We start from the raw sequence: 22769 nt of genomic DNA, 5'->3' as shown, positions 1-22769 counted from the left end.
ATAGTGGTCTATGACTTGGAAAACTTTAGAGCCCAAGTAGACAGAAAAAAAGAGATAAAATACTATGCAAAATAGTCAAAACATACAGAGAAACTGAAGGAGTGGATGCAAAACAGAGAGAATGGATATGCACTCAAGAAAAACTCTAATGAAGGTTTCCTAAGAAAGGCTTTCCAGAAAGTATGCAAGTGGTGACACATGAAACCAGGAGACAATGATCAATGCAGAGTTACAGAGCAAACCTTGTTATCTGAGGAAAAGACCAGTTTCCTGACAACGGGTCACGATGCTCAAAAGAATGTGAAATCATTGCTACATTATCAACTTGACTGTATTGACTAGGCAGTAGAATTACAATGTGAGATATGAATTAAGGTGCTGCCCACCTCATGTTTTTTGCTGCATAACAAACTGCCCCCAAGGTTTAGAGACCTAAAACAACTAATTTATTATCTCTTATAATTTTGTGAGCCAAGAATTTGAACAGGCTCAGCTGAGCATTTTTCATGCTCCACATAGTGTTGGTAGCTGTAACTTGATGTTACATAGTTAGTGAATGGACTTAACTGTGGTGTTCAAGATAGCTTCACTTACATCTCTAATGCCTCGGCTGGAATAGCTGCAAGGCTGGCTGGGCTCAGCTGTGACTGTTAATCAGAATAACCACATGTGACCTCTCCAGAACGGCAGTCTCAGAGTAGCCGGACTCCTTATATAGCAGCTCAGGATTCCCAGTGTTCCAGAAGTGAGCATTCCAAGAGATCCACACAAGAGATGCAATACTTCCTATGATCTAGCCTTGGAATTCTTAGAACACCACTGTTGCCCATTCTTTTGGTCAAGCAAGTCAACTGAGCAAGCCTAGATTTAAGGAGAGAAGGGTGAAATAGGCTATCACTTACAGCAGAAATAGTATTCATGTACAGGGAAGAATGGAAGTGATGCCAGCCTTCATAGAGACATGCTATCATACCCCATCATTTCCTTGTTATACCAAGACATTCTCCATACTAAGTAACATCCATTGCATCATTAGAGGAATTACAAAATTTACAAAGAACAAAAAAGTCAGATTTTAGCTGTTGCATGAGAATGGATACCAATAACTAAATCAGCCGATGGAAGTTGTGACAACAGATGCCAGCAAGGACAGTTGATGGTTGAGAAGTAGATGCCCTGCCCCTCTGGTGCTAAACACTGGAGGACTTTCCTGGAGTGTGTGTACACACACACACACACACATGCAGAGTGTATATCTAGAGAGTACACTTTTCTAAATGCATGCTATACATCTATAAAAATTGACAAAGACTATAAAAATAAATAGGTCAATCAAAAAGTTTCAAATCAAAAGAAGACTGAAGCGTTAGAGTTAGTTCAGTGTGATTTGGGTACCAGGATGGACAAATAAACCATATGCATATATGTATACATTTGTGTAGCTATATAAGTGTGTGTATACATATATATGTATGTGTATACATATGTATAAATGTATATATGTATACACACACACACCTTCTTGGGAAGAATAGAAAGGGGAAAATCCTGTATGGTTTGAGGAGTTCTTGAAATGATTAAGTTTATCTTAAAGTGACAATGGTTAAATTTGTGCAAGTAGGTAGAATGGGACAAGGCAAAAATTAATTTCAGTTGTAGGAAAATAAAATCACATTTTTAAACTCCTAAATTTGTGGTAAATTAAATACATACCTATAAAATTGCTTTAAGTGTATATTCCTAATTGGTTTGATCAACTTAATTATTTATTAATTTCTATAACTACAATTCACGAAGAGTTAATTTTTTTAAAGTTAAAAAGAGCAATTTTTCCTGTCTACCTATTTCATTTTTCCCAAAATCTTCATATTACCCTTGTATTCTCATAGCAAAGAGTGAACTGCCTTACTATTTACTTCAATTCTATAGTCTTGATGACTTTTAAAATCCAATTTGTCTTAGACATAAAATATTTATTATTTTAAACACTTAGTTAATTTATATTGACTCATGGTCTTCTAAATATTATGCCTCTGAGATTGCCTAGCCCATTACTTCTGAAGAAGTGCCTAACGTAATACCTAGCTAGGGTCATTATTGTTTGCTTTCTGGGAAGCTTTTGTCCTTGAGTGGAGCTACAATAACTCTTCAGAGACAGTTGGGCAAATATTCACTGAGATAAGCGACTAGATATAACTAAAGCAAGAAAAGGTGCTTCTAAAATAGAAAGACCAAACCTCAAAGAGTAGAATTTTAAGGGGCAAAGATAAATCACAATTGCAAATTCATTCACCATAAACATGCATAAAAGTTTTACAGGCTTAGCAAACACACATCAACTACCAAGTCAGACACAAACGCACTATAGTTTTTACCCAAAAGAATCCCAAGCTATCTTTTTCCCATTGTAGCTTGTTTTGTCCCCATCCATCTGTACTTCACCCAAAATTCTTGTACCATCCACCATAGAGAAAATTCTATTCATGCTCAAATTTAGGTATAATCAGATCTAACTATAAAATTTAAACACCCTCCCACAGGAAATATCAGTATCTCTCTCTCTCACACACACATACACACACACACACACACGCGCACGCGCGCGCGTGCCAACTCAATATATAAAGCATTTCTTCTGAATATGTTATTTCACTCTCAATTCAGCCAACGTAAAAGAATGTTGTCATGTTATTTCATTTTTAATTATCGTACTGTTCTTGCAGCAATTTCAGCCTCTGCAGAAGCCTGAGTCACTGATAATATCGAAACAGTGATACCTTATTGAGTGTTCACCATAGGAAAGGCACTATGATAGGTAATCTGCATTTATGGCTGCACCTTACCTTCATGCCGAATACTCACAGCCCTATGAGATCAGTGCTGTTATTAGCCCAATTTTATAGGTAAGGAACCTGAGGCTCGAGAGTTCAAATAAATTTGACAAGCTGCAGTCATCTATAGCCTGACTACTAAGGAATCTTTTCAATTCATCTTTCCACTCACACTCTTGCTCCCCATAAGTTTATTCCCAACTGAGAGCCAGAATGACCCATTTTAGAAATGTCTAATTAATCTCATCATTCCTCCAATGGCTCTGCAGAATCAATAGCTCACTCGGAATAAATCCCAAAGTCCTTACAACAGCAGACAAGACCCATACAGAGTCTGAATCTCTTCTGCCTTTCTGCTCTCATCGATGCCCTGTGCATCACACCCTTCATTTCACCCTCACTTGTCACCTCCTTGCTACTCCTGCAATGCACCCACCAATCACTTGCCCCTCTGCCTGGGATACTTTTGCCACACATTTCCACATGCTTTATGCTCTTGCCTCTTTAAAAAATATTTGCTTGAATACCCTCTTCTTCATGAGACCCTTCCTTTAAAATTTCACCTATAACATTAATTATTTTCCCTGTAACACTTACTGTCTCATAACCTATTCACTAATTGCCTATTTATTTGCTTCCTTTTCTGTCTCCACAAATCAAAATGTAAGCTCTGTGATGGATTTTTTCCTATTTTGCTCACTGATATACTCCTAACCCTGGAACACTGTCTGGGAATTAGTAGGCAATCAATAAATATGCATTGAATGAATAAATGATAGGAAGGTTATAAGTGTTACTTCCAAAATGAAAGTAGGTATCAGTTACACTGCCTTTCTTTGATATGTTTCATTTTTAATTACCAACATCCAGGGCTTCTGCTATCAATAGTATCATAGTAAACCTTCCCACTTTATCCCCAGTATCCTCTATTACCAAATTTATCCTTTCTAAGGGACTGTGGCACCCACTAGATATTCCTGGCAGCCTGGCCTTCAAGTCAGGTTGTGACTTCAACTGTCACTGGCTGAGAGAATGCCATTTCTCTATACAAACAAAGACTTGTACAATAATATTCATAGAAGTCTTATTCATAGTGACCCAAAACTGGAAAAGTTCAGGACCCATCAATAGAAAAATGAAAAAGAAACCTGTGGTGTATCCCTATACTGGAATATTATTTACTAATAAAAAAGAATAAACTACAGATATGGGCAACAAGTTTGATAAATCTCAAAAGCATTATGTAATGCTAAGTGGAAAAAAGCCAGACACAAAAGACTACATACTTTTGTACAAAATTTATATGGCATTCTAGAATAGTAAAAACTAATCTATAACGGAAAAAAATTAGAAGAGTGTTTTCTTCTGGAGAAAGTGGTAGGGTCTGTTTGGAGAGGGTCTGGGGAAACTTTCTTGGGTGTGGTAATGTTCTATATCTTGATATGAGTTTGCTTTCAACTAGTATATGGATTGGTCAAAACTTGATGAAGGTGTTGGCAACATTTATACATTTTGGTTATATATTTTATGTAATAAAAGAAAAACAGGCTGGGCATGGAGCCTTATGCCTGTAATCCCAGCACTTTGGAAGGATGAGGAGGGTAGATCACTTGAGCTCAGGAGTTTGGGACCAGCCTGGGCAACATGGTGAGACTTTGTCTCTACCAATAAAACAAAACATTAGCCGGGCATGGTGGGGTCCCAGCTGCTTGGGAGGCTGAGCTGGAAAGATTGCATGAGCCAGGGAAGTGGAGGTTGCAGTGAGCTGTGATTGCACCACTGCACTCCAGCCTGAGCAACATAGTGAGACTCTGTCTCAATTTAAAAAAAAAGAAATGAAAAAGAAAAACAAGAACCCAGTATTAAATTCTAGTGAATTATATGCATACAGACATATTTAGGAGGAAGTGCACTGATATCTGAAATTTACATTGATATGCATCAGAAAGATAAAATGGATTAATGAATGAAAAAAGGAATACATAGATATCTATGTGATAAAGCACTTATAGGACAATATAAAGGATAGAATTGTGCTGTGGTGGCCAGGCGAAGTGGCTCATGCCTGTAATCTCAGCGCTTTGGGAGGCTGAGGTGGACAGATCACCTGAGGTCAGGAGTTCAAGACCAGCCTGGCCAACACGGTGAAACCCTGTTTTTATTTTTTAAAAAAAATTGTGCTGTGGTTATATAATTTTTTAACTGTAAATTCATTTTAACCATGCTGTATGTTTGAAATATATTATAATAAAATAATTTTTTTAACCTAGAATCTCATTCCCACCCTGCCTGATAAACTCTTATGGCTTAAAGACTTACCACCAGTTGCATCTTCTCCAGATGGATGGGTATGAAGGAACACTTCAAGGTCCTGAAGACTTGTGGTCAGGATACCCAGCAGTTTCTTCTCCAACACTGCTAACTTGTTTAAGAGTTGGAAGACAGTGTGGCTATTCCTCAAGGACCTAGAAATAGAAATTCCATTTGACCCAGCAACCCCATTACTTCGTATATATCCAAAGCACTATAAATCTTTCTACTGTAAGGACACATGCACACGAATGTTCATTGCAGCACTGTTTACAATAGCAAAGACCTGGAATCAACCCAAATGCCCATCGATGATAGACTGGACTGGGAAAATGTGGCACAGATACACCATGGAATACTATGCAGCAATCAAAAACGATGAGTTTGTGTCCTTTGTAGGGACATGGATGAATCTGGAGAACATCATTCTCAGCAAACTGACACAAGAACAGAAAATGAAATACTGCATGTTCTCACTCATAGGTGGGTGTTGAACAATGAGAACACATGGACACAGGGAGGGGAGGACTACACACTGGGGTCTGTTTTGGGGAATAGGGGAGGGACAGCGGGGGGTGGGGAGTTGGGGAGAGATAGCATGGGGAGAAATGCTAGATATAGGTGAAGGGGAGGAAGGCAGCAAATCACACTGCCATGTATGTACCTATGCAACAATCTTGCATGTTCTTCACATGTACCCCAAACCTAAAATGCAATGAAAAAAAAATGGAGTGGGGTCTTTGTAATAGAAACCTTGGCACCCACCTTTAACAAAAATATGGAACATACCATATACTCCTTCCTTATTCTAAAAAAAGGATAGACTAAAAAGATAAACCTTTAGAGTTGTGCTCACAAAGTTTTACATAAACTCATATACATGAATGTTTAGATGTAAGAAGAATTATTTCAGCTCCATTGCAATTTTATCTTTTTGTTCTCCTTGTAAAAACTACACTGAAATTTATTGCAAGTCTCCTTATAAAAGTAATAAAATAATGTAAAATGATCATAAAACCAATCCCATATTTTATAGAAAATAGCAGAATAAAATCACTTTTTGTGAGATGTCAGATGCAAAGAAATTTATCACTTGAGAAAAAACAATGTCCCACTCTCCATAAGCATTTAATCTCTTCAACTTCTTGTGCCCTTGCAGGACTGGAAAGCCTACTTATTATTACCGATTTGAAAAGACTACTGACTACTGACTATGCTTTTAGAACCCTTTGGTGTGAGTTCTGTTAACTGAAAAATCTTTTTAATAATTGTCTTTATCTTATCTTTTCAACTATATTTACTTAGTCTCTGTCTTTCCGCATGCCAGCCAAAATAAAACAAAACAAAAAACTCAGTTTTCTGTAATATTATTTGAAACCAATTGTTCTTTTTTTATTTGTTTGTTTTTTGGGTTGGTTGATTGATTGATTGATCGATTTATTATACTTTAAGTTCTGTGGTACATGTGCGGATTGTGCAGGTTTGTTACATGGGTACACACGTGCCACGATGGTGATTTGCTGCATCCCTCACCCCATCATCTACATTAGGTTTTTCTCCTAATGCTACCCCTCCCCAATCTCCCCACCCCCTGCTATTCCTCCCCTAGCTTCCTACCCATCAGGCCCCACCATGTGATGTTCCCCTCCCTGTGTCTGTGTTTTCTCATTGTTCAACACTCACTTATGAACAAAAACATGCAGTGTTTGTGAAATCAATTGTTCTTATGATATACTAAAATCTACTGATACTGGCCTATGTAGAAATTTAAACAAAAGATCTCAGAGATCACAGGACACCGAAAGCTGAGTATATTATCCAGGAGCTCAATATGCTTCTAAACAAATCCTATTTAGAAATGAATTAATAAAAGCATAGAGAGGTTAAATGGGGCATTAGGCTCAATTCAACTAGTGAGACTCTTTTGAAATAAAGGTTCAATGGGGATTTCAGAGAAGTAAACAATGAGTATGTTTCTGAGAAGGCTCAAAAAAGTTAAAGAATGAAGCTGAATAGGAAACAGTGAAGAAATCATAGGCAAGAAAAGCAAAAGATGGTAACCATCTGCCCTCCATCTCCACTGGAAATGGAAGAAGAAGAAACAGTCTACAACAACAATGGTCAAATAAGAGCTAAGGCTTACTCAGTGGCCCCTTTTCAGTCATCAGTGAACTCAGTGTTCTGAAACATTGTACACTTGCCAATTACCCCCTCCTTCCTGAAAAGCCTCATCCATCCTCCAAGGTACAACTCTCTGTTCTCATCATACCTTGCAAATCACTCCTTTTGTATCCATGGTGTCCATGGTCTCAAGGTCATACAAGGAAGGCAAAAGTTTAGAAATGGTCTGGGTTAGTTTCCATATATTTTTTTAACTTTTACTGATTTCTTTTACTTTTAGTGTCTTTGCTTCTTCTGATCATCTGTAAACTACAGTGTTATCTAAGATTTTATCCTTTGGGGAAGCTTTTTTGCTTTTATTATCTTTTTTCCTTCCTGGGCATATCACCTACATATACTTGTGACTCCTAAAATTATAATCTACCTCTAATCTCTTTCCTGAACTCCAAACTAAATTTCTTTCTTAGTTGTCTTGAAGGTACATACAATTTTATCATGTTGAAAGTCAAATTTATCATTTCTGCCTAAATCCTCCTTCTCTCATGTTTTCTATTAATGGCATCTCCATCAAAGCAATCCTGAATTGACCTTTAGCAACCATGAAAATGACTTTTAGATCCTCCTCATCCCTTGCTGCCTCCTACATTGTATATGCTTCTTGAAAGTAAAGACATGTCTTATACATCCTCCTTATCTCTATGCGTAGAATAATATCTAGTATGTATTAGGTACACAAAGTAGAAAGGAAAAAAATAAAAAAGGGAATGAAGGCAGAGAGGGTCATAATGAAAAGAAAATGGAAGTAGAAGAAAAGGGAAGAGATGTAAGAAGGAAAGAAATTAATAAAGTTACTGAATTGTTACCCATAATACGATGTTCAAAGCTTGTAACAGCTGGCCCTGTCATTCTTCTAAGGAAAAAAGCTCTCTTCGCTGGAAAAATATTATGAGTGGTCCTTGAAGTAAAAGTTAAGCTCCCCAGGATCTAAACATCAGCCAGTGAAAGTTTGGAGAGAGAGGGAGAAATATTCTACATAACAGAGACAGAGTTTGGATATTTCCAAGGCAAAATAAGAGAAAAAGAGTGAGACACAGAAAGAAATAAAGATAAAATGAAGCAACCAGGACCATGACAATGTACTCACCTCCACAACTTCAAAATTCCCAAGCAGTTCCAGGAAATGTATTAAAGTGTGGTGTAAGCAGGTATTTTTGTTCTTGCAATGCAGTACAATTATGAAACTTAAAATCTAGGTTTACATGGGGTGAAAACTGAGACAAAACTCATGAACGCAAAAGCCAGAGCACGAGGCAGCAGCTGGCATCTGGATTTATATTCACAATCACATACTGTAGTGAAAGTACTTAGCCTTCCTGTAAAGGAACGTAGCAGCTGAAGCATGACCTCATCCTCTGCCAGGTAATTTGTTACAGATAATCAGATCAAAGGAACAAGGGTTCCATCCAAAAGATCAAACCAAAGTTATAAAATCAAGTGCTCAAGATTGTGCAATATACATTGCTAAATAAACCAACTAAAAATTCTTAAGAACTCAAGCTTTGAGTCCTTGGTCAAGCTCTTCTTACATACATTAAAAATAGTGATGTAATCTCTAAAGAAGGTTTAAATACTCTAAAGCTGATAGCCCAGCCCTGAAAATAGGCACTGGCACATATTGCATGAATATTTAAAAAAATCTGTATTAGCTGAGAGATACTTTGGCAATAGGCGAACAATCAACTTCAATATTGTCCTTTTTCTTTTCTAGAGACTTTGTGTTGATCAAGGTACACTTGCGTTCTCATAGGTGAGTGAGGTGGGAAGCAATAGAAGGAGATGGGGATGTCTAATGGTTTGAAGTAGAAATATTCATGCCTGAATCAAGTTCTAGAAACAGAAAATTTCTTATCACTACACTACTATACCCTTCATCTCATTTTCCTTTATATGCTTTAGTTCATGTTTTATAACCTATAATTATATGTGTTGTTATATAAAAAATGAATGTAACTACTCATTTTGACAGACTAATGAGGTGCAGGAGTTCTACCCTAATACTTGTTCTGTAATAAACTAAATTGTGGACCTCCAAAATGTGCTGCTGTCTAAAAATAAAACCATTCATAGCAACAGCTAAGAGATGAGAATTCTTACTTTTCAATCAATGATATTCACCTCTGCTATAAAGAAAATGCTCTGGGTTGTTTTTGAAGCAGAAAAATAAGTAAATACCCAAGACACACTCCAAAAACTGATGTTAGTTATCAAAATAACCTAGCAAAGCCTCGAAATCATTTGCAAAATATCAATCTTGTGAAGGTTATAACAATCTTAGTGCCTACTCTACTGTCAGCATTTACAGAACTTTTTTTTTTTTTTTTTTTTTTTGCTTCTCTTGGTTTTTGGCATCATTCCCAGCTAGTATGTTTTACTCTAAGATTCTCTGTGCCACATTTTACTCCAGGTTAGAAGCAGTGCCAGATACTTTACATTGCATTTTTCAAATGCATATTTCCTTCTGGAGTACCAACTTTGCACATTAGGTAGACACCTTTCTCCTTGACCAAGACACAATAATTTTTTCTTTGAATCAGTCGTGCTTGTAAACTAGCTGCCATATTATAGCAGCAGAGAAAAACACTGGTGGCAGTCCCTAAACTTTTATTTTTTTCTTCCCCTGAAACTTTCTCTCCTGATGATGCAAACAATCAATATGTGAAACGGGAGTTTGTGGATTTCAAATCAGAAGCCATTAAGCAAACTGCTATTTGGTCACCATGAAAAAAAAAATGAATCAGCTTCCAATGACAGTGACATCAAATGTAGAAAAAAAGAAATACTTTATTTTCCTTTCAAACCACTGCTTTACTCCTCTTTTCATAGCATAGAACAAGCTCTCACTGCTTTCTAACATAACTGCCCAAACAACCAAAGTTGCCAAACACCTCACCTACATGAAGCTTGTCTATCTTATGAGTCAATTTGTATGCTTTAGAGCAGGGAGAAAATGCTTGGAAGGCCAAAAGTGCTATTTATATAAGAATGTCCCTCACTCTCTTTCAAAATCTGTTTATTTATTTTTTTATACTTTAAATTCTGGGATACATGTGTAGAACATGCAGGTTTGTTACACAGGTATACCCATGCCATGGTGGTTTGCTGCACCCACCAACCCCTCATCTACATTAGGTATTTCTCCTAATGCCATCTCTCCCCTACTCCCCCATCCACACAGGCCCCGGTGTGTGATGTTCCCTTTCCTGGGTCCATGTGTTCTCATTGTTCAACTCCCACTTATGAGTGAACAGAATCTGTTTATTTTTAGTTGGGACAGAATTCTAAGACGCCTAAAGGCATCTTAGAATGCCTTTATTAGGAGCACAGGCTCTGGAGTTCAACTGAGTTGAATCCTGACTCTGCTATTTACAAACTGTGACTCTGGGCAAGTCACTTAAACTCGATGCTGTGTTAGATCACTTATGAGATGGGGGAAATAATAATTCATATAGAGTTTTTATAAGACTGAAATGCATTAAAATACATAAAACAACTAGAACTGAGCCATGCACATGGTGTTTGTTTAATTTCTAAGCTCATAAAACATTATGAAAGGCAAGAAATAAACAGAGAAGGGTTTCTGTAGGCAAATTGCACTGACAGCAGCCAGTATTATCAACCAAAAGTTTCACGGAGGCAAGGGAGGTATTGTCTGAAAATAGACACAAGAACTGGGGACATTGAGTATGGGAACAGACGCCTGCTGAGCATCCAAGGGCATCAGTTTATTACATTGCAATAGAGTACTGAAAGTTTATAAAGAGGAACCTGAAGCATCATGTCCAAGGACATCACTTCAGCTCAGTACAATAGTTAATGTTTATAAAGAGGATCCTGAATATCCAAGAAATGATTTTAAAAGTTTAATTACTGTTTTCAATAATTTACTGAAGAGGCAATACATTTTGAACAATTTCTGTTGAGAAGAGCCAGGTAAAATGTGTTTGTGCCTTAATGAATACCTGTTCAGCTACCAAAAATAAAAACTCAGTTATTCAGACCAATTCAATCTTTAAGTGTTCTTGTTATAAGAAGATAACAAAAGTAAAAACAACATATTAACATGTCAAATCATTTCACGAGAAGGTATGGCATTGTCCCCTAATCTTCACCCTCCAAGTCTTCTTTTGGGAAATAGAAATGTCCTGTGTATTTAGGGAGATAACTACATGCAACCTGGAAACTGCATGCCCCAGCCTTCCTGTATCTCAATGTAGCCATGTGACAAAACCCTCACTAGAGGAATGTGAACAAAAGTCTTTTATGTAACATCTGTGGTGCTTCCTTACAAGGGAGTTGCTTTTCTTCCACTTCCTTGTCCTCTCCCTACGAGCTGTATTGAAACAAGAAGCAGATAAGCTAGCTTCAATCATACAGAGGAGGCAACAACCAAAGAAATGACTGAAAAATGAAGACAGGGCACACAGGGTCCCAGCTTGTGGAGAGAGCAGAGCATTCTGCCTCCCCTGGACCCTTCCTCCCTCAAGGCCATTAACTTCTATCTCGTTGGGGCCAGGTCTTTTGTTGTAGCAGCCTAGCATTATCTTAACACATTTGGAGAAAATAATAGAAATTAAATCCAAACTTATTTCAAGTGCAAGTATTGGGTAATTTACTGTGTTAGGCTTTACAAAGATGCAGAATTAATTGGATGCAAGTTCTGCCCTCAGAAGCTTTATAATCTGGAAAATAATGAGAGAAGTACCCAAATAGATGTATTACCATACATTCTACATTGCTCGTCGTCTGAGGGTTACAGACAAGGCAATATGGTGTTATAGGAGAAAACAGTTCTATCAGTTTGAACCAGAAATTACTCAATCAGGAAAATAAACTTTCATGAAGATGGCCTTTGAAAAGAACCTGTAATTGATAGGATTTCAAAGGTGGAAATAAACAACGAAAAGAAAGGAGGGTGACACTTCAGGAAAGAAAGCAATATAAATGATAGCACTACAGCAGAAAAAATGATACATCTTATTTTGTCCTGTTAGAACAAAATAAGGGCCTGTTAGAACAAAATGAGGGTGGGAGGGCTTAGGAACACATAAGCTGGAAGAGTTAAGTTTAGATCAAATTGTGAAGAGCACCAGGTTGTTATAATTATAAAATATTTGTGAAGCCTTTTCTATATGCAAGCATGATGCTAAGTACTTTAGGTGTACTTTCTCAATTTATCCTCAGAATAAACTCTAATTTTTTATTTATCACTTCTTGTCTGAGGAGACAGTGTGTAATTGAGCAGAAAATTTTGAAGAATCACAAGAAACTGAATGACACTCTCTAGCTGGGCTTTCAGAGAACTAACTATGTAGGAGCATGAAATACAGGATGTAAAAGGGAGCAATAACAATGAAACTAGTTTTGTGATAGGTAAGACACAAGGTGGGATTGAAATAGTGTGGCAGTGTTGAAACTGAAGAAGAAGGGCTAGATTCAAGACATTATGAACAACTTGGCAAGTAACCATATTACTGTGTAAAGAGTCCTATGAAGGAGAAGATGGAGGAAAACCCTAACATTTAGAACATGAGCCCTGAAATTAACAAAATAAAGACTCAAGTGTTAACAACAAAAAATTAGCAAGTAAGGCAGATAGGCAGATGCAGTGGGTTTATTAAACTCTTTCTAGAGACTATGCAGAGAACTTTTGATGTTTTACTGTGTGACCTTGGGAAAACAGCTTCATGTTTTAATTCTGTTTTCTTCTCTGAAAACTGTAACAACATCCAACTCATAGACTTTACATGGGAATTAAATGAGATAATATTTTCTGAAAAGAAAAGGAGAAGCACTGTGGATAGCCCATGTCAGATACTCATTAAACGGTAACTAATACTGTTGATATTGCTACAGCTATATGTCTTCTGGGCATTATGAAAAATCGGGAGTAAAAAGTTTAAGTTTAGGAGATATTAATTGAAGATGTGAGAGTGGATAAAATCTTTAAAGAAATATATTTTTTTTAAGTTTTGAGGAGAAAATCTTGGATTACCTCCTTTTTCAGACAGTAGGAGAGAGAAGATTCCATGAAGAAAGGAGAGGAGGAAATATTAGTAAGGTAAAAAGAAATGAGAGATGGGGAAAAGAAAGATCATTGAGGAGATGGTTAAGATGTCAAATGCTGCTTAGAGGATTAAAAAAAAGTTGAGATTTGAGGAAAATGTTAGAAGCAGAGTCAAAAAGTGTTGTCTGTCAGAAGATGGAGACCCAAATGTGTTTATCAACATATAGGAAAGAGCTAGCAGAGAGGAAGATTAAATTTACAAAGAAAAAAAACAGAAAAATTGAAGGAATAAGATCTCAGTAAAAGAAAAGGGGTCCAGATCAAGGCTGTAAGTGGAAAGGTCGGCCTCTGCCAGGAGGAGACAAGCACTTCCCTACCGTAGGGGATGAGAGAAAAGAGGAGGTCAGAGCCGTGAATAAAAAACTGAAGGTCCTAAAGGCAGTGCTGCACGATGACAGAGCTCACTTAAGCTGGCTTTTTAGTAAAGTAATAGGTTAGGTCATCTACTAAGGGGAAGTGAAGTGGATCAAATTAAAGCCTTGAAAAAATGTTCACAGTTTATTTTTTCTTCCACAGGTAAAGGGCATTTACCCAGAAAAGGACATGCCTTCCTGTTTTCACCTTAATAATGTTTTATCAAAGCCATTTTTCTCCTCAAAGCACTCATTTTCCTAGTATTTGGAGAAAGTTTTCAGAGAAAATCATCTTAAACGACTGAAATTAGTTCACTCTTTAATGTCAACTCTACATAAAAAGTAACTAAGTGGTGGTGATGGGAGTGTTGAAGGGGGTTCCAAATTGCACAGAATCATTCTGAAGCATTCGCCTTCCTATAGAATGATTATAATACAATTTTTCTAGACTTCTATACCCACTGCATTATGTTGAATGATGTCCCCCCAAAATGCATTTCTTTCTGGAGCCTCAGAATGTGACCTTGTTTGGAAATTAGGTATTTGCAGATGTTTAAAATGAAGCCATACTAGATTAGGTGATCCCTGATTCAATGTGTCTGGTGAAGGAGAGAGAAAATTGGACACAGATGAAAGACAGAGGCAGAAACTGAAGTTATGTTATCACAAACCAAGGAATGTCTGGGGCTTTCAGAAGCTAGAAGCGGCTGTATTAGTCTGTTTTCATGCTGCTGCGAAAGACATACTGGAGACTGGGAAGAAATAGAGGTTTAATTGGACTTACAGTTCCACGAGACTGGGGAGGCCTCAGAATCATTGTGGGAGATGAAAAGCACTTCTTAGGTGGTGGTGACAAGAGAAAATGAGGAAGAAGCAAAAGTGGAAATCCCTCATAAACCCATAAAATCTCATGAGACTTATTCACTGTCCTAAGACCAACCCCATGATTCAATTGCCTCCCCCTGGGTCCCACCCACAACACATGGGATTTCTAGGAACTACAATTTAAATTGAGATTTGGGTGGGGATACAGCCAAACCATATCATTCCACCACTGGCTCCTCCAAATCTCAGGTCCTCACATTTCAAAATCAGTCACGCCTTCCCAACAGTCCCCCAGAGTCTTAACTGATTTCAACATTAACCCAAAAGTCCAGATTCCAAAGTCTCATCTGAGACAAGGCAAGTGCCTTCTGCCTATGAGCCTGTGAAATCAAAAGCAAGGTGGTTATTTCCCAGATACAATGGGAGTGTTGGGTAATACAGCCATTCCAAATGGGAGAAATTGGCCAAAACAAAAAGGTTACAGGCCATGCAAGTCCAAAATCCAGTGGTGCAGTCAAATTGTAAAGCTCCACAATGATCTCCTTGGACTCCAGGTCACACCCAGATCACACTGATGCAAGAGGTGGGTTCTCATTGTCTTGCACTGCTCCTTCCCTGTGGCTTTGTAGGGTACAGCCTCCTTCCCAGCTGCTTTCAAGTGTTGCCATTCAGTGTCTGCAGCTTTCCTAGACCCATGGTATAAGCTGTTGGTGGATCTACCATTCTGGGGTCTGGAGAATGGTAGTTGTCTTCTCATAGTTCCAATAGGCAGTGTCCCAGTAGGGACTCTGTGTGGAGGCTTCAATCCCACATTTTCCTGCTGCACTGCCCTAGCAGAGGTTCTCCATGAGGGTCTTGCCCCCGTAGCAAACTTTTGCCTGGGCATCTGGAGTTTCCGTTCATCTGAAATCTAGGAACCCAAACCTCAGTTCTTGACTTCTGTGAATCCACAGGCTCAACATGTCATGGAAGCTGCCAAGGCTAGGGGCTTCCACCCTCTGAAGCCGCAGCCCAAGCTGTATGTTGGCCCGTTTCAGCCACGGCTGGAGTGGCTGGGACACAGGAACCAATTCCCTAGAATGCACATAGCACAAGGACCCTGGGCCCAGCCCTCAAAACCACTTTTTCCTCCCAGGCTTCTAGGCCTGTAATGGGAGGGGTGGCCATGAAGGTCTCTGACATGTGTGGGAGCTATTTAACCCATGGTTTGGGGGATTAACATTAGGCTTCTTGCAACTTATGCAAATTACTGCAGTCAGCTCAAATTTCTCCCAGCAGACAAGTATTTATTTTCTATCGCACAGTCAGACTGCAAATTTTCCAAACTTTTATGTTCTGCTTCCCTTATAAAAATGAATGCCTTTAACAGTACACAAGTCACGTTTTGAATGCTTTGCTGTTTAGAAATTTTTTCTGCCAGATATCCTAAATCATATTTCTAAGTCGGAAGTTCCACAAGTTTCTAGGGCAGGAGCAAAAAGCCACCAGTCTCTTTGCTAAAACATAACAAGAGTCACCTTTGCTCCAGTCCCAACAAGTTCCTCATCTCCATCTGAGACCATCTCAGCCTGGACCTCATTGTCCATGTCACTACCAGCATTTTGAGCAAAGCCATCGAAGTTCCAAACTTTCCCACATTTTCTTGTCTTTTTTGGAGTCCTCTAAACTGTTCTAACCTCTGCCTGTTACCCAGTTCCAAAGCTGCTTCTACATTTTCAGATATCATTTCAGCAACGCCCCACTCTATGGGGACCATTTTACTGCAGAAGCCTGTTTTCACGCTGCTGATAAAGACATACCCAAGACTGGGAAGAAAAAGAGGTTTAATTGGACTTACAGTTCCACATGGCTGGGAGGCCCCAGAATCAGAGGCCAAGAACAATCCTCCTCTATAGGCTTCCAAGTAAGCATGGCCCTGCCAACACCTTGATTTTGGACTTCTGGCCTCCAGAACTGTGAGAGAATAAAGGTCTGTGTTTTAAGTCACCCAGTGTGAGGTGCTTTGTTTCAGCAGCCCTAGGAAACTGATACACTCACCAAAAGAAACAAAGGATGCAAATCCTATGATTATTTAATGCTTCCTATATTAGGTCTCTTAATAAATCAAAAATCAGACATATCATTTTCTGCCAGAACTTAGCTTGGTTGAGCCTGCACCCCTCTTTGGAAATGTCAGGGAATATATTTCTTAAACTGTCATTGTAAACAGAGTGTGTTTTATCTGAAAATCCTGAAAAAGCAATGTGAGTGGACATGAGGTAAAAATATCTTTAAATTTCACTATGTAAAAAATTACCCAAGAACTGTTAGTCCCAAGGTTCTACACAAGAGGCCAAATCAGAGTGAGAACTTATCACTTCAAATAACCAATTGGTAGGAAAAAAAAAAAAGCTCAAGGTCCTAATCCATGTCTCCTTAAAAAGAGAGACACCAATTAGAGCACTGAGTCTGGAGCAACCTACAGTAATGAAAGTAAAGAGTGACGTATATGTCTGGAACTACTTAATAACACATCAAAGGGAATCACTGGCACACAGACAGCAGAGGGAGCAGAAGGACAAAGCCCGGTTTATGTGTGAAGCCTTCCCTGCTGAATCTTACCACATATTTGTATAAAAGAGCAACCTGACTCTCTCTACTTTAAGCCTATGAGATGTTACACAAAGAAACATATCAAAATTTAGAGATCAAGGTCTGAGGTTGTGGTGCAATTACTCTGGAGAGGTAGTGAAAATATACCACAAAGAGCCATGGAATAGCGAGAAAGAAACCTTAGGACTCAGCTTCTGTTTTTTTCTTGAAACAGTATATTTGGAAGGGAGATAAAAGGAGAAAACTATTTTTTTTAATTTAGAGAGCTCCTGGGAAATATGCTGTATTTATAAGTACAAAATGGAAAAAAATTATAATGGAGTAGAAAGGGCCATAGTAAGAAGAAGTTATAGGAGATATTATTTGTAAAGAACATTAAAATTTAGTTTGAAAATGGACCAGAATCATTATAGACTTCTATAAAAATGTGAGTAGCAAGATCAAACTGATTTTATAGAAAGATGCTTCTCACTGATCTGTGAGCAGCATCATTTACAGAACAGAGAAGGCAATAAAAAGAATTCAAGCATGAGGCAATTGAGCACAGAGACTGAGCTATGCGTATAAAAAGATCGGGACATAGGATTCAAAATGGATTAAATAAAACAGACTTGCACTCAGATCTGCATTTCTTCCATAAATTCTTCAACCAAAACCTCAGTCTTTTATTCTCCCACTCTCAAGTAGATATTCCATCAACCTTCTGCCTGAAATCCACTGATCCCAACAACTTTTTTTATTGTTCCTATAAATCAAAGAAAATGACAGAGACAAGTCTCATTTTAAAAGGTTTATTTGCCAAGATTAAGTACACACCCAAGAAAGATCATAGATTCACATGAAAAATTGTGGTCCATTGTTTTTCTGAAGAGGGTCTGGGAATCACAAGATTTAAAGTAAAAAGGGTGAGTATTGGGGAAAAAGAAAGATATTTTTTACAAGGTATGAGTAGATAAGAGGCAAATGATTGCATTCTTTTGAGTCTTTGATTAGCCTTTCACTGAATATACAATCTACATGAGAGAAAGGGATAGAGAAATAGTAACTTATACCTTCATCTAGCTCTGTGAATCTTCATTTTTACATAAGATAAAATAAACATAGGGTAGAGGAAGCAATCAGATATGCATTTGTCTCTGAGGTGAGCAGAAGGATGACCCTGAGTTCTATCCTTTGTCCCATACCTGTGAAGATAAGTTATCAATTTACATTGCCAGGGTGAAATTCAACAGAACTATTTTAGAATGAAGATTGTGGCACCAATGAGGAATTTCTTTGTGGGAAAATTGTGAGGAAGGTATGTAGCTTTTAAAAATCTTTGTAGCTATCTTTTTAAGACCAAAGTAGGGGGCAGGTTTGCATGACCCAGTTCACAGCTTAACTTTTCTCGTTGGCTTTAGTGAGTTTGGGGTCCCAAGATTTATTTTCCTTTTATATCCTTCATCTCCTTTATGTCCTCACTTCTCTGCCTACATGAATTACATTCCATAGATCACCATTATAATCACACCTTTTCACATGCCAGGATGAGCTGTCCCTCTCTCCTTCCATTATATTCACCTGGCTAAATGCTATTGTTCCCTAAGCTCAAATCCTCACCTTCTTCACTCTTTCACCCAAACAACTGAATGGGACTGAAGAAAAACACACAACCATCCACAACTTTCTCCCTTTGATTTCATAATCTCTAAACTTAAGAGGGCTCTCCCTCAGCAATCATGCTATTTTTCTGGCTCATTGCCTCTCCCAGTTGCATAGATAATTATTTCATGTCTTTGCTGTCATCAAATCTCCAATACTATCTCCCCTCAACTGATGATATTGTTTTCTATTGTTCTGAAAATACAATGAGATCAAAAGAGAAATCTTCACACACCTGTTGCCATATCTATCTTTATATCTGCCTTTCTTCTTGTTACTAGAAATCATAGCATGCTCTTATCTAAGTTTAAGCCCTTCTCTTACACTCTAGGTCTAATCCCCTCTTATACCTAGTCAAAGACATCACTCCAATATCTGTCCTTCTTCCTTTTGTTATTATAATTTCCACTTTCTCCTAGATTATCATTATCACACAAATATAATAGCTTAAAAAATGTTGCCTTATTTTCATACTCTTCTTTAGTTATTTTCTCATATCTTTATTTTACTTTATAGATAAATGTAAGGTTCTGTCCTGAACGTCATTCTTACCTTAACCTACTTCACACAGGCTTTGTCTTTACTTAACTGAAACTATGCTTACCAGGTCACCAGTCACCACACCATTGTTATATGCAACGATACATTCTCAGTCCTCATCTTATTTGACCATCATCAGCATTTGACACAATTGATCACTCCCCCTTTGAAACATTTTCTTCACAAGGCTTCAAAAACCACTTCTTGTTTCTCCTCCTACTTCACTGTGGGTCTCTTGTGGTTTGCTTTTCTTTTATTCATTCCAGCCTATAAATATGATAATGACTCGGGGCTTAGTCCTCAGACCCCTTCCCTCTTTTATCTGCAGTCTTCCAAAAGTGATGAAATCTAGTCTCATAGCTTTAAAAAGCATCGATACATGAGTAACTGCCAAATATATCTTCTTTTCCCAGACTTTCCCTCTCAACTCCAACCCTATATGTACAACAGCCATATATCATAATTCCTTATTGCATATCTGTTATGGGATTGACAATATATAAACATGGTGTATTTACATTTTAATGGGATGCCCATTATTTTAAAAATAACATAACCAAAATGGATTTCTCAATTCCTCCACCTCCACCCCAAGATTCTATAGTCTTCACCGTTCATTCTTTCTAGTTGCTCCAAGCAACAACCTTGAAATCATCCTTGATGCTTCTCTTTCTCTCAGACCATTCATCCAATTTATTACCAAACCTTTGTGCTCAAGCCACCATTACGTTTCTCCAAAATTATTACAAAAGCCCGCCAAACAGTCTCCTTGCTTCCACCATTGGCCTCCTTCATCATATGTTTCACACATAAGCCAGGGTGGTGCTTTCAAATGTAAGTCAGATCAGGTCACAGTCAGAACGGGAAGTGTTAGGGTTGTGAGATAATAAGTTAGTCTGCTGCAGTTTCATAATAATGGCAGAAGACACAAAACTACTGGGTCACAGACAAAAGATAATTTATTATTCACAAAAATAATAGTCTAACATTGTCATACCAGTTCACCAAGCCCCAGTTCTCACAGAATGATGTAGAGCCAGGTATTGACAGCACATGCAGTGAGGCCTGTTATAGGATAGGGGCATAAATGTTAGAAAGCCCTGACATTCCATGAGTAGCTGCTGACAAACCTGCCTTTCCTCCTTTCCTTATGCAGTTGCCTCTTTCTTTATTAACCTGCAATATAAACAAATCTGCTCCAGAAAAAAAAAAGCAACTCCATCTTCCTAGGCTACTTGCTATGTAAACATCACTGAACAGACAGTTCAGAGAAAATTATCTGTTAATGCCTTCGAAGATGTACAGAAAGGTGAAAGACTCAGGAATTTTTATCCCAACAATTACTTCTCTGTTTAAAGCCCTCTAATGGTTTTCGATTTCGTTTATAGTAAAAGCCAAATTCACTGTAAAGTCCTGCAAGGTCCTATGCGGTGTTATCCTCTGCGGTCTATTAGAGCTCCTCTCCTACCAGTGTCACTCAGCTCCAGCCACACTATCATCATTACTGGTCCTTAAAATGCCATGTATGCTCCTGCCTTGACTAACCCTTGGAATATTCTTCTCCCAGCTATCTGTTATGCTCACTTTCATTAGTGGCTTCTCTGTCTAATGTTAACTTATTCAACACCCTTCCTAGATCATCATATATAAAAGAAGTTTTAAAATAATAGCCCAGGACTCCCTATCCCCCTTTACCCTGCTTTAAATTCCTTCATTGGTTATGACCACTCAACACATTATCTATTTGCATATTTATTGTCAAAATAACCTCATTAAAATGAAAACTCCATTAAGGCACTTGAAATAGTGTCTGGTACATAGCACCTAAGAGGGAGGAAGGAAGGAAGGGAGAAAAGAGAATTTAAGGGAAGAAGGAGGGCAGAGTGAAAGGAGAAAAAACATCAAAAATTATTCTAAAGTGGCAAGTCTGAGGAAGTTTAAGGAGAGTAGCACCCATGGCAAACTTGGCTATTATTTTTTTTTAAGAAAAAATCGCTAATAAGCAAAAGTTTTAGTAGGTTGAATGTATCTTGATAAAAGGTTATTCAAGTGCTCTGTTTTAAACCAGCATTTCTCAAATGGAAGTCCACAGACCTCAGAAGATAAATGAGGATTGTCCTATGAGTCTAACGATTTTCTAAGAGATTTTTAAACTTTCTTAATTTTGATTTTGATAAAAATAAAACGTATGTATTCTTAGCAATGTAAGATTTTACAAATAGTAATTTAAGTCAACACTGGGAGTCCACAAGTACCTTCACCATAAAAAGTAACCAGTATTTCTCAAATATGAGAGACATGAGTGTCTTAGCGCATCACAGCTCCAAAGTATATATCCTACTGTGTCTTCCACTGTTGCTCTCCCATTTTTTTCTATTCAGGAATGTGTCTATAAATTTAGGGAAAATTTACATAACATGTCCTAATTCAACCTCTAATGTAACTCAGGCCCTGAAAGCCATAACTGTTAAAATTCCCATAATCATAAAACTTTTCAAGATCTGAAGTGTTACCTTCACTATCAAAAGAGCAATTAAAATGTATTTAGAAGATTTCATTTAGCTCATTGTATAAGCAATGGTTTTTCACTGCCCACGCAGAGGCCAGTGTAGGCTTTAGCCTTGGCAGAATGAATTGTTTGTTCATTTGTGTCAGGAGCTAACCAGAGTCCACTCCAGAGCAGCATTCAGGAGGTGTGTTTAATTTCTAATCAAACTCTATGTTAATCTTTTTGAACTGCATAACAAAACACCACAAACTGGGTGAGTTAAACAACAGAAATTGACTTTCTCAGAGTTCTGGAGGCTGGAAGCCTGAGATCAGGGTGCCAGCAGGGAAGGTTCTGGTGAAGGGTTTCTTTTTTTTTTGAGACAGAATCGGAATCGTGCTCTCTTGCCAGGCTGGAATGCAGTGGCTGATCTCAGCTCACTGCAACCTCCACTTCCCAGGTTCAAGTGATTTTCCTGCCTCAGCCTCCTGAGTAGCTGGCTCTACAGGGACATGCCACCATGCCCAGCTAAGTTTTGTATTTTTAATAGAAACGGAGTTTCACCGTATTGGCCAGGATGATCTCAATCTCTTGACCTCATGATGTGCCCACCTCACCTCAGCCTCCCAAAGTGCTAGGATTACAGGTGTGAGCCACCATGCCCGGCCATGAAGACTCTCTTATTGGCTTACAGACAGTGCCTTCTTTCTATGTCATCACATAGTCAAGAGAAAGAGAAGGTGAACTCTCCGGTATCTCTTCTTGTAAGAGCACTAATCCCATTATGAAAATTTCACCCTCATGAACTCATCTCTACCTAATTATCTCCCAAAGGCCCAGTCTCCAAATATCATAACACAGAGGGTTAAGGCCCCAACTATGCATTCTGAGGGAATACAATTTGGTCCAGAGCAATACTCAATATGACCAGCTGTTTTGTATTT

General features: G+C 38.1%; 2 protein-coding genes across 2 annotated transcripts in view; both read right to left on the bottom strand.

Moving 5' to 3' along the window:
* INPP4B (inositol polyphosphate-4-phosphatase type II B) overlaps positions 1-8569 on the bottom strand; it is a 988233-nt gene extending 979664 nt beyond the window's left edge. The window contains exons 1-2 of the mRNA XM_054252895.2: positions 8407-8569; positions 5151-5296 (exon numbers count right to left, since the gene is read on the bottom strand). The gene's annotated coding sequence lies outside the window, so the exon portion shown is untranslated. The remainder of the gene's footprint in view (positions 1-5150; positions 5297-8406) is intronic.
* Positions 1-22769, bottom strand: part of LOC144581682 (uncharacterized) — a 316803-nt gene that overhangs the window by 22476 nt on the left and 271558 nt on the right. The gene's annotated exons all lie outside the window — the stretch shown is intronic.

Source organism: Callithrix jacchus, chromosome 3 (assembly GCF_049354715.1).
Source record: "Callithrix jacchus isolate 240 chromosome 3, calJac240_pri, whole genome shotgun sequence".
NCBI classification, from domain to species: Eukaryota; Metazoa; Chordata; class Mammalia; order Primates; family Cebidae; genus Callithrix; species Callithrix jacchus.
The sequence above is the reverse complement of the archived record's forward strand: the minus strand, read 5'-3'. Positions and strand labels throughout refer to the sequence as shown.